Genomic DNA, 10,402 nt, shown 5'->3' with positions numbered 1-10,402 from the left:
GTTTTGAGCAAGAGAACTGGGTCTTCCTGCGTATATGAACATGGTTTCATGTCGAATTTCACTTGCTAATTTAAATGATTTTCAGATGCTTTTAAAAGAAGAAGAAGACTGGATTTAAAGCATGGTTACAGAGGGAAATAGCCTCCAGCTAAACTGTTAGCTAATTAAACCCTTTTACCTTATCTAGCAATTTAAACACAAAGCAACAGCACTAGAGTTATAAATAGAGCTCACTGAGATAGAAAATGAATTCATTTGCATAAAGGACCCAAGCAACTGAGGAGATGTAATTGGCATCAGAATATGCAAAGGTTCATTAACACCATTGGTAAGTTCTGCAAATGTCAACAATTAAAACCTTTTGTAACAGAGCTGCTGATTCTATTCATTTTCTGCCCCATAGGGTTGTTTTTATATAACCTTTTACGGAAATATGATTAACACACCACAAACGTGCTTCCTGCATTTCTTTACCCTTTTGCTTGTGGAAGAATAATTAGTTAATCAAGTTGTCTTAAGTCAGTTCAAGATAACTTCTGACTTGCCAGGCTCAATTCAGCCCACCAGCGATGTTTTGAGGCTTGCCAGGTTCTTCCTCAAACTCCTCCAGGTTTTTTTTTCAATCCCAGTCAACAAAAACAGGAGGCCTCGGTGGGTTGAAATGGAGCTTGCTGAATCACAAGTGGTGGATCTTAGGTCAAGGTAGCAACAAGGTAGCAACAGCAGTAGCATTTTTACAAAAGGTTTCCACGAAAGAGAATCTACCTAATTGCTGCTTTCCCCTTGCAATTCAGAACTTTAAACTCCTGAGCATTAAAGTACAAAAATATTTCTGCTAGGCTGAGAGAGCAAGCAAGAGGGGAAAGCTGAGGAAAAGCTACAAACATTGCAAGTCCTATGCATCTGCTGAGATAAATAAATATGCTCTTCATTATGCTTCTCGTGTCCTAAAAATAACAAGGGGAAATAAAATGTGTTTATCCTTTCTAAGCTACAATATGAAGTTTCCATTTCAATTCCTTGTAGATGTACATATGTCATTCATATCGAATAGAGATTTCAATACGTGTTGTATGGAAACAGGTGCTATTAGCACTGTATTATTTAGGTGTATCTAAATGACATGTTGTTCAGATGCCTGATTATCGTCTTCCAAAGCAACCACTCTATTCTGAACTTAAAAATGGAAAGTGTAATGCTGGTGGTCAACAAAAGAGGTTTAAAGACTCTCTCAAGGCAAATCTTTAAAAATGTAGTATAAACACTGACAATTGGGAAACACTGGCCTGTGAGCACTCCAGTTGGAGAACAGCCTTTTCCAAAGGTGTCATGGACTTTGAAGATGCTCAAACTCAGGATGAAAGGGAGAAATCAGCTAAGAGGAAGGCACGTTTGGCAAACCTTCACCATGATCAACTCCCACCCAGAAACTTATGTCCCCACTGTGGAAGAATGTGCACATACAGAATTGGCCTCCACAGTCGCTTAAGGACTCACTGTTAAGATCGTGTTCATGGAAGACAATCTGACTCTGCTATGAATGATTGCCAAAGAAGAAGATCTAAATGACAACCTAGAAGCAAACTATGTGTTACTCTGTCTGTCCTTTAAAAACACACACAACAGGCTTAAGCTAGCCACTTTTATGTGAAGAAAAAACAGCCATGAGATCTAGATCTGAGCTGTGTTTCACTGATGGAGAACCTGTGGTCCCCCAGATGTCACTGGACTCCAACTCCCATTGGCTCCACCAGCATGGCCAATCCTAAGGGATGGTGTATCATCAAGGAGTTGTAGTACCATAACATCTGGAGGAAAGCAACTTCCCCATCCCTGCCCTAGACAAGTGCCTTCTCTCACTGCTTCCTAGGGAAACCAAGCCAAAAAAGCAGCAAACAAAAACCCAGAGTTGACTATGCGGCAAGGGTCCTTAGTTCATCTTCTCCTGGTACCGGAGGTGTCTGTCATACATAGTGTCTGTTCTTTGGTCATCCTTCAAGCACTGTGAATCTTGCCACAGTGAACTAGAGAAGAAGCTCTGACACATGAAAATTCCCCTGTGCACGCACGCATGCACACACACCGGATACAATTCCCCCCCCCATTTTTTTTATTGATTTTCCACAAACGAACAAATAAACAAACAAACATAAATCATAACCTTATTTAAACCAACCTTAGTAACATTGTTAAGTGACTTCCTTGTATCCCCCTGGTTGAATTCCAGCGTATATCATTTTAACGGTTTTCCAAAACCAATATTCTCATAAAATTAACTTAATCACTTAACATCTTTGTTTCTTTCCCATTCGGCATTTAAATGTATTAATTCATCACATTACATATTTAAATCCTAAGCCTATCTGGTATTTGCAAGCTTTTCCAATTAAGAAAGACACCGGATACAATTTTGGGGGGACTCTAACATGCCCAAAGATCTCTAAATATACCAGCAGTGAGTCCAGCGGCATTCACAGGTCCACACATAGACAATCCCCAATATTTCAGTGGTATTTGCTCATACCGATGCAGGAGATGGAGCTTTGCTGAATGGATGTAGAGAGCGGTAACTCACTTCAGCCGATTAGCACAAAAGCAGTATCTTTCTCTCACTCTTCTTTCTGCAAGAAGCAGATAATTCTTGGGATGAAAGGAAATAAAAGAACTGCGCTCCGTCCTTTGTGAAAGCCATCCGTGGCTGTCATTTCATTTGACAACCTCTCTGGGGCATTCAGAGGTCACTGTTAAATTTTCTCTGCAGTGCTGTGGTCCCGCTTAGTGCACTATCACCCCATGTATATAGCTATACACAGCCCCACTTGACTATTTCTTTGCTCTAGATGTGAAGCTTAATGCCTTTCACTCCTTCTGCTTCTTGGGCGCTTGGAATGACCCTTCCATTATCCCTGGCACAACAGAAAGCCACCATGAGAGCTATTTCTATATCCATTTCTCTATTTCCTTGACTCAATGGAATGGTTTCAGCACCATTTACTAGGGTGAGTGATACCAAGCTACCCCTGGCAGGTTCTTCCAAGATGGCAATTACACTCACTAGAAGCATTCAATACCTCTTATTTTTAAGCTAATAACTCCAATTCCCCAGTCAAGACTTCATAAATGAAAACCGAATTGCCTGCAGCCTTCCACTGGCTGCAATTACCCCCACCCCTCTTAAAAGGGCTTAAAAGGTTTGCATTTTCCCTGACACCCTGTGTTGTGAGGTAAAATGGCTATAAACAAGATACAGAGGAGCCAGTGCTTAGTTATTATGACTGGCTGGATATATTTGGAGGTGTGGAGCAGGCAAAACTATTGAAGAACATTCTAAATGTGCCCAACAAACATTACCTGTTGCTTATTTCTTACTAGAACAATGGCCATTATGATGGAGGGTATAAGTCCAGGAGAGTGAAGCCCTCTGAGGGATTCTTCTAGCAATGGGGGAGAAGTTTGATTCAGTTTACATTTAAAGGCAGCTTTCCTTTGCACAGCAAAACACAGCCACTTTTGAAATCCTCCTTGGAATTTCATAGTTTGATTCGCCAGCCAAGTATTGTGGAGAAAAATGCATATACTAGGGTATAGTGTGCATAAAAATGCACTTATTAGTGAAAAATCACATGTAAAAAAGCACCACCGTATTTTTCGCCCTATAGGACACCGTCCCATAAAGCGCACCTAGTTGTTTTTTTTTTGGGGGGGGAATAAAGGGAAAAATTTATTTTCCCCCAGGTGCGGGGCTGGGGCGGGGGAAGCCTGAGCTTCCCCCGACCCCAGCCCCCAGAACAGGCAACTCTCTGCAAGCCGTGGGAGCCCGGCGTCGGGCTCCCGTGCCTTGCGGAGAGCTGTGCGAAGCCTGGGCGCGCTGAGCTGAGTGCACCCAGCCTTCGGCATGCAGGCAACTCTCCACAAGCCGTGGGAGCCCAGCGCCGGGCTCCCGCGCCTTGCAGAGAGCTGCGCTAAGCCTGGGTGAGCTGAGCTCAGTGCGCCCAGCCTTCGGCATGCAGGCAACTCTGCGCACCGACCCCTCTGGCTCTCCAGGCTTCAGCAAAAGCCTGCATTCGCCCCATAGGACGCACACACATTTCCCTTTCATTTTTGGAGGGGGAAAAGTGCATCCTATGGGGTGAAAAATACAGTATATTAAGGAGGAAATGCACGCAAAAATATGTATATTGGGTGAAATTTGCACAAAAATGCTGATGAATTTTCATGAATGCTTAAAAAAGGAAAAGGAAAAATCCCTAATGTAGGCTGTGTTCACATTACTGCTGACTCTGTCTCCAGCATGCTCTTGACATTGGTGTTTGAAGCGAGAACATGTGATGTTAACCACAATTCATTGGTATCTCATAGCTTCTTGAGAAATACTCCTTATTTGTGCAAGCATGGGTGCAAAGATGACAAGCCTATAAAGAACTCTTGAAAACTCACTTTTTTTTTTTAGCTTCCTCCAATCATACTCAAAATGCTGGTTCTGTTCCAAACCCAGCTGAGGAGAGTTATCCCATCAGTAGACAAGTTGTGCAAAACTGCTTTGAAGATGTCAGAGTCCAACAGATGTAATGTAATACTGGGAACAATGAATGCTTATGATGTAAAACAGGGGTGGCTAACTTTCTTCAGGGCAATACCATGGCCATCCATTTGTGGACCAAAATGTAAAAGTGGGAAAATTTAAAAACCCTGTGTAATGTCTTAAAAGTAAATCAAATGGTTCTGTCTCAGGCAAAAAAGTATGAGTAAGTAAGAACAAACATGCTATTCTGACAGACGACAGGCTTAAATTGCCTGAGGAGGTCCAAGAATGATCAACTGGAGGCTGCACCAAACAATGCATTAATGAGGACAAGGACAATTCGTGACAGTGAGTGAACAAGTGATGCTATAATAGTAGATAGGGGCATTGAATAATCTGTAAGGGACAAAAGTAGAAGGACATGCCTGGACAACCTTAGTATAGGATTTAGAAGAAGAAAATCAGCCTACACAAAATAAGCATATTGTCATTGTTTTCTTATTTTCTTGCAAATAATGGGATTGTATGCAACAGCAGTCATCCTCAGAGCAGATCCATTGAAATTAATGAACACGACTAACTTAGGACCATGATTTCAATGGGTCTACACAGATGATGACTAATGTTGGATATAGACCATGGTTTTGAAAGTTTCTGGCATCTAGGCCCTGGTGAACAAGCAAACAACAAAACAGTCTGTGCCCCTCGTTCTAACTCTCAGGCCTGCTTTGGGCTCTGAGCTCATCAATACTGGACTTTCTGATTTCAAAACATTGCATCCCTCTTGAGGAATAAGAGAAATGAATATTCAAGAAGTCAAGGTCAGTTCCGAGAAAGCAGTCCAAGCAGGCAGCAGGGAGGCATTGGGAACAGGCTGGCAGGAAGAGGCCTGGCAAAGCCATGGAGCTAGAAAGCAACATTTAAGGACCAGGGGAGAGACTGAATTTGCAATTTGTAAGAGGCAATGGAGCCCTGTGCAGACATTCTAATGCACATGTCCTCTATCTGTGTTCAGTGAAGTCATAAATACACACTGCTAGATAACTCTTTTGTTCAATTGCATAAATGTGTTTCTCACCAGAGTTATTTGCAGTGGGTTCACGTTGACTCCTGCCTGCTTATGTATGTTGATTTCACCACATTGTGACTTCTCATCCTGCTGCCTGTTGGATTTGCCCTTCACAAGGCAATGCTTCATCATATGTCCTCTTCCCTCTGGATGAGCAGCAAAATGCTATCATCTGTTTCTTTACTGATGAATACAGTCTTTCAGTTCCATTCCTTACAGGCTGTGCCCCCCCCCCTTTTCCCATACCCAAATGCACACCTATCTATTAGATTGGGAGAAAAGCTGGTCTGTTATTCCTGTCCCTCCATCAACACCACCACTGAAACCATTATTTGGAGTTATATCCTCTTTATTCGCTGTGGGTCACGGTTTGTGGGAGGGTCATATTAAGCATGCTTTTTGATCATGCAAAATAGGCATAGACGCTCTGAGTGATCTGGAGGAGGGGAGAGATGTGTTTTAAAAGCAACGAGGCAGAAAGGGTTTCTTGGGAGAGAGAGCAAGAGATGGAAATGAAATCCGAAGGGATTAGAGAGAGAGAGATAGATAGAGATAGAGAGAGAGAGAGAGAGAGAGAGAGAGAGAGAGAGAGAGCAGTTCAGCATTACAATACAAACATCTCACATGGCTTTCATCTTCACTTGAACTTGGTGCTCAAACAAGCATCACATCATGAAGAGTTTGCCTTGTTCCACTTGGAGCTTTTCTGCTTACTGTATCTCCTTTAGGCAATTTAACGTTCATCCTTGCAATATACACACGGCTTTTTGCATTTGTTTGTGAAACAAAGACAAGGGATTCTTCCTTCAGGTGAGTGCTTTATCAAACAGATAAAGACACACAACCTATATCTATGGGTGGGGGGGGGGAGAGAGACTCTAAGTTAATTTGGCAATCACTTCTGCAAAGAAAGCACATGCACGCCTGCCTTCTAATGGGTGGACACAGATGAATCCAGACTAGTGAGCTAGAAGACATTTCATCTGGGGCTCGCCTAGGGACTTTGCAGAGCCCTTGGGCCAATGTCACAAGCTTCCCAGCCAAGTGAAAAGCTCCTGACATTAATGGAAGGATGGAAGCAGTGCTCTTTTTCTAGAAACAGAGGTGCCAGAACTCACCACAAATACCTCCCTTGTTCTCTTATAATTGCAATAGTACCCACCTGAGAGGTGCTGGAACTGAGTTCCAGCTGAAAAAAAAAAGCCCTGGATGGAAGGATCTCTGAGTTTTGATTCTCCTAGTTTCTCGTTTTTCCAGTCTTAAATTTGTTTCTCCATATTCTGCAGCAATTTGTGATGTATTGTTTATTTATTTATTTTATATTTTAAAAAAAACCATGGCAGGGGTAGAACACTAAGATCTAACAGTCAGAGCCAGGGTTTGGAAGACAAACAGTTAGAACAGAAAAACAAAGTTCCTGTGAGCACATTCTGGGCCTAGGAATTTCTTTTATGCAGCAGAATTGAACTGAGATCACAGTGCTTTCATACGGAAGTCCATTCCTGCCTAGCTTTCTTCATTGAACAGCCTGATTTTGGAGAGAAAAGTTCTATTGCTGTTGCTTTTCTTAAACAACTGTGAGTCAGAAAACCTTGCCAACCCCCTGCAAATATTCTAGAGATTTACCATTCCATTCCTGTGGCTCTCTTGGGGCAGAGCTGCATCAATAGCTGCTTACCAGGGGGTGGGGGGAGGGAGATGGAGGGAATCTGGGCCAGTATGTAACCTTCTAACTTAATAAGAGAAGCTCTGATTCTCTGAGGCCAGAGATCTTACAGGCTTTCTAGCGAAGACAGCGGAAATCTTTGGATTCACAAACTTCCACCTTAAGTCAAAGTGATAAACACTGGGTACTTAGCAACCAGAATCACAGAGGCACTGGATGTTCTGTCTTGGTGGCATTGCTTGCCATTTAAATGTGAAAAATCACATCATTTGTTATATTTTAGGTCCAGAAACAGCTGAAAAATGTTTCTGAGATGAGGCAGACAGGTATGATCATATTTAAACATTTAAATATATCTGACCTGGTGTTGCTTGACATTTGTCTTCCATCACAATCCATGACTTGTTTCTTTCCCCCTATTAATATTGTCAGTTCTTAAAGGTTGGTTTGATTTGCCTTCAGTTTTTAAGGAAGCTGAGTCCTGGAAGATTAAGAGATGGGATAGCGCTACATAACAGTTGTCTGACATCAGAATAAGCCTAGAACTGCCATCAGCTTTAGCACATTAAAATTTGAAAATATTTTGCTCTGATATGTGTTGCAAAATAAATCTAATATCTCACCACAAATTCAAAGTGGAGTTTCTCATACTAATGTTTATGAATACAATGCTATGTTGCTTATTTATTTAATATGTTCATTATGGGGTGGAACCCTTACAAGACAGTTTGCAAGAATTAATAACATAATGCACAAAACAATGTAAACTGTAAAAATAGCCAGTAAGCTAGACTACAGGTGTAAGCCCCTAAGGATACTATTTTCAGAATTTGGAGGAGAGGGAGGGAACTAGGCCATGTCATCAAAGTTAATTGGATTAATTCCAAAGAACAACAGCTAATAGCATTCTGATAGGTTACGAGGGTCTGCCCTCCCATTAGGCAGAGTGAAGCAACCGTCTCAGGTGTCAACTGCTCAGGAGCAGGAACAGCAGCTCTAGATCTTTCTCCGAAGTCCCCAGCCATTCCCTTCTGTTGCCAGGTGGCTTTTTCAGGGGGGCCTAACCTGGCCTGTTGCCTCAGGAGTGGTAGGGGATGATATCGCATCACCAGTGTTGAAGTGAGATTCGACTGCCAGTTGAGTTGGCTTCTGGGAGTGGACACCCTCTTTCTCCTTTGCCTCAGGTGGTAAAATGTATTGGATTGACCCTGTAGGTTACACTTGGACAGCATTCTCCAGGTTTAAATAGAAATGATATGTTCATTTTAAAAATTGGATTCTTATCACATGGGGTTCTATCTCCAAGCTCCTTGTGGGTTATTACCATGGTCTAGTAACAGTCTTTTTCAGCCAAACCTTCCTCAGTTGGTTGCTGTGAGATACATTTGGGGGGCTGTCTCCAGTTCCTTGGATGAGAGATCAAATGAATGGAAGACATTAACAGAATCAAAGAGATGAGGCTGTGTTCAGATTGAGTGCAGCAGATTAACATTGGCTCAATTGCCCTACATGGAAATATCTTTACTGCATTGCATCCTTTCTGTATTGTTCCTTCAACATGCGTGTGCACCAATTAGAACATATGTGTTTGGCATCTTGATTCTTTTATCCTTCAGGTATTAAGGAGGAATCATCTCAAGCGACCTGATCAGTCACAAACAGAATAAAGCCATTTGATTTCCTGATGTTGATGTCTGAGCTTTTAGCATGAAGAAGCTCTTGTCAGCTGCTTCCAGTATCATCTTCCATCCTGAGTTCTCCTGGGAAGGCCTGGAAGAGTCTTGTAACAAACAAACAGCTATGCATCATCACCACCAATTAACTATTATTTTGGCACTAAGTATATTTTGAAAACCAATTGTCTGAGACTGAGTTCTTATTTATTAGAGAAATTATTCACTCGTCCCACAGGATATGTTCTGCTTGCACTTTAGAGAGATTTATGGCTCTATAGTTTTTTTTCCCCCCATTTTAAGGAAGCATTTAAATATTTAAGAGATTCTGCTAATGTGTAAAATGACAATTAGACTTAATGACCAAGCAGCACATCTGATTGACGCCCCAGATATGATCTGCTGAATACAAGGAACTCCTGTGCTTGCAGACCTCCCCCATTCATTTCACCAGAGGGGCAGATTTACATACACACTAATATTAAACAGGCACAAATGCAGTGCTTTTTTCTGGGGGGATGCAGGGGGACACATACCCCTAAACTGACAGTGAATTGTCAGTTCCGTTGCTACCCCCAATGCCGGCCTCATTTCTTGTCACAGTGTTTCCTGAGTCTTAGACGGAAGCGAGCATTTAATGTGTAAAGTAGGAGTTGGAATCTAGCACGGTGATTGGTCAGTTTCGTTGTTACCAGCTCCAATGGCGGCTTCCTTTCCTTTCCTGGTATTTCCTGAGTCTCAGGTGGAAGAGAGCATTTAATGTGTGAAGCAGTGTGGAATGTGGATTTTAGGTGTTTTACTGACAAAAGTTTGGCCTCATTGAGGGGCAGTATTTCAAGCAGAGGAACTGGGAAGATGTTAGTGCACACAACCTCATGCCAATGTGAAAGTTACCGGTACTTTGAGCTGTCAGCTGTGTAATATGAGGTAATGCGTGTTTTTTGTACTTTTGTCTATTTACTGTATTTATTTTCCCCAATTTGAACTATAAAACGGTGATCTTCTTGAGTCAAAATGAGAGTTACCCCTAAGCATTTTTTTTAGAAAAAAGCACTGCACAAATGCAAATGGAATCGTTATAGGTTCGTACAACTATGTGCCATGTCCAGAAAAGAAGAAGAAGCTGTTCTCTAACTTTTTTCAATAAGGCAAAGGAATCAGGACACAAAGCACCATGTCGTGGTGGAGGAAGAGGAATGTGGGGGGAGCGTACCGCTCCCAGCAGCGCGATTCTGGTGGGGTGCCATCGCGGCTGTCCCACCCACCCGTGCTGGGCACCACGCCCCTTCAGGATGCACGCCACGTGCCCAGGACGTGCACCAGCCCTGCCCCCGCCTGCTCTCCACCCCCCAGTGCTGGAGCATGAAGCTCCGCCACTGGCACTATGGAGCATATGGCTATCAGAATTAATGTGTATTAAAGTAGGTGGAGGGAATGGATATGTGTAATTTCATAGTTCCATTCGTAGATTG

The 10,402-nt window shown here is 42.4% G+C and overlaps 1 long non-coding RNA gene across 1 annotated transcript; it reads left to right on the top strand.

The window, feature by feature from the left end:
- Positions 1-7,472: 7,472 nt before the first annotated feature.
- LOC307217457 lies at positions 7,473-9,115 on the top strand. The gene is made up of 2 exons (XR_013839603.1): positions 7,473-7,583; positions 8,874-9,115. It is a non-coding gene; the product is annotated as an uncharacterized lncRNA (long non-coding RNA).
- Positions 9,116-10,402: the final 1,287 nt, after the last annotated feature.

Source organism: Podarcis cretensis (assembly GCF_951804945.1).
Source record: "Podarcis cretensis genome assembly, chromosome: 5".
Lineage (NCBI taxonomy): Eukaryota > Metazoa > Chordata > Lepidosauria > Squamata > Lacertidae > Podarcis > Podarcis cretensis.
Note: the sequence above shows the minus strand (reverse complement) of the source record. Positions and strands in the feature narration are given on the sequence as shown.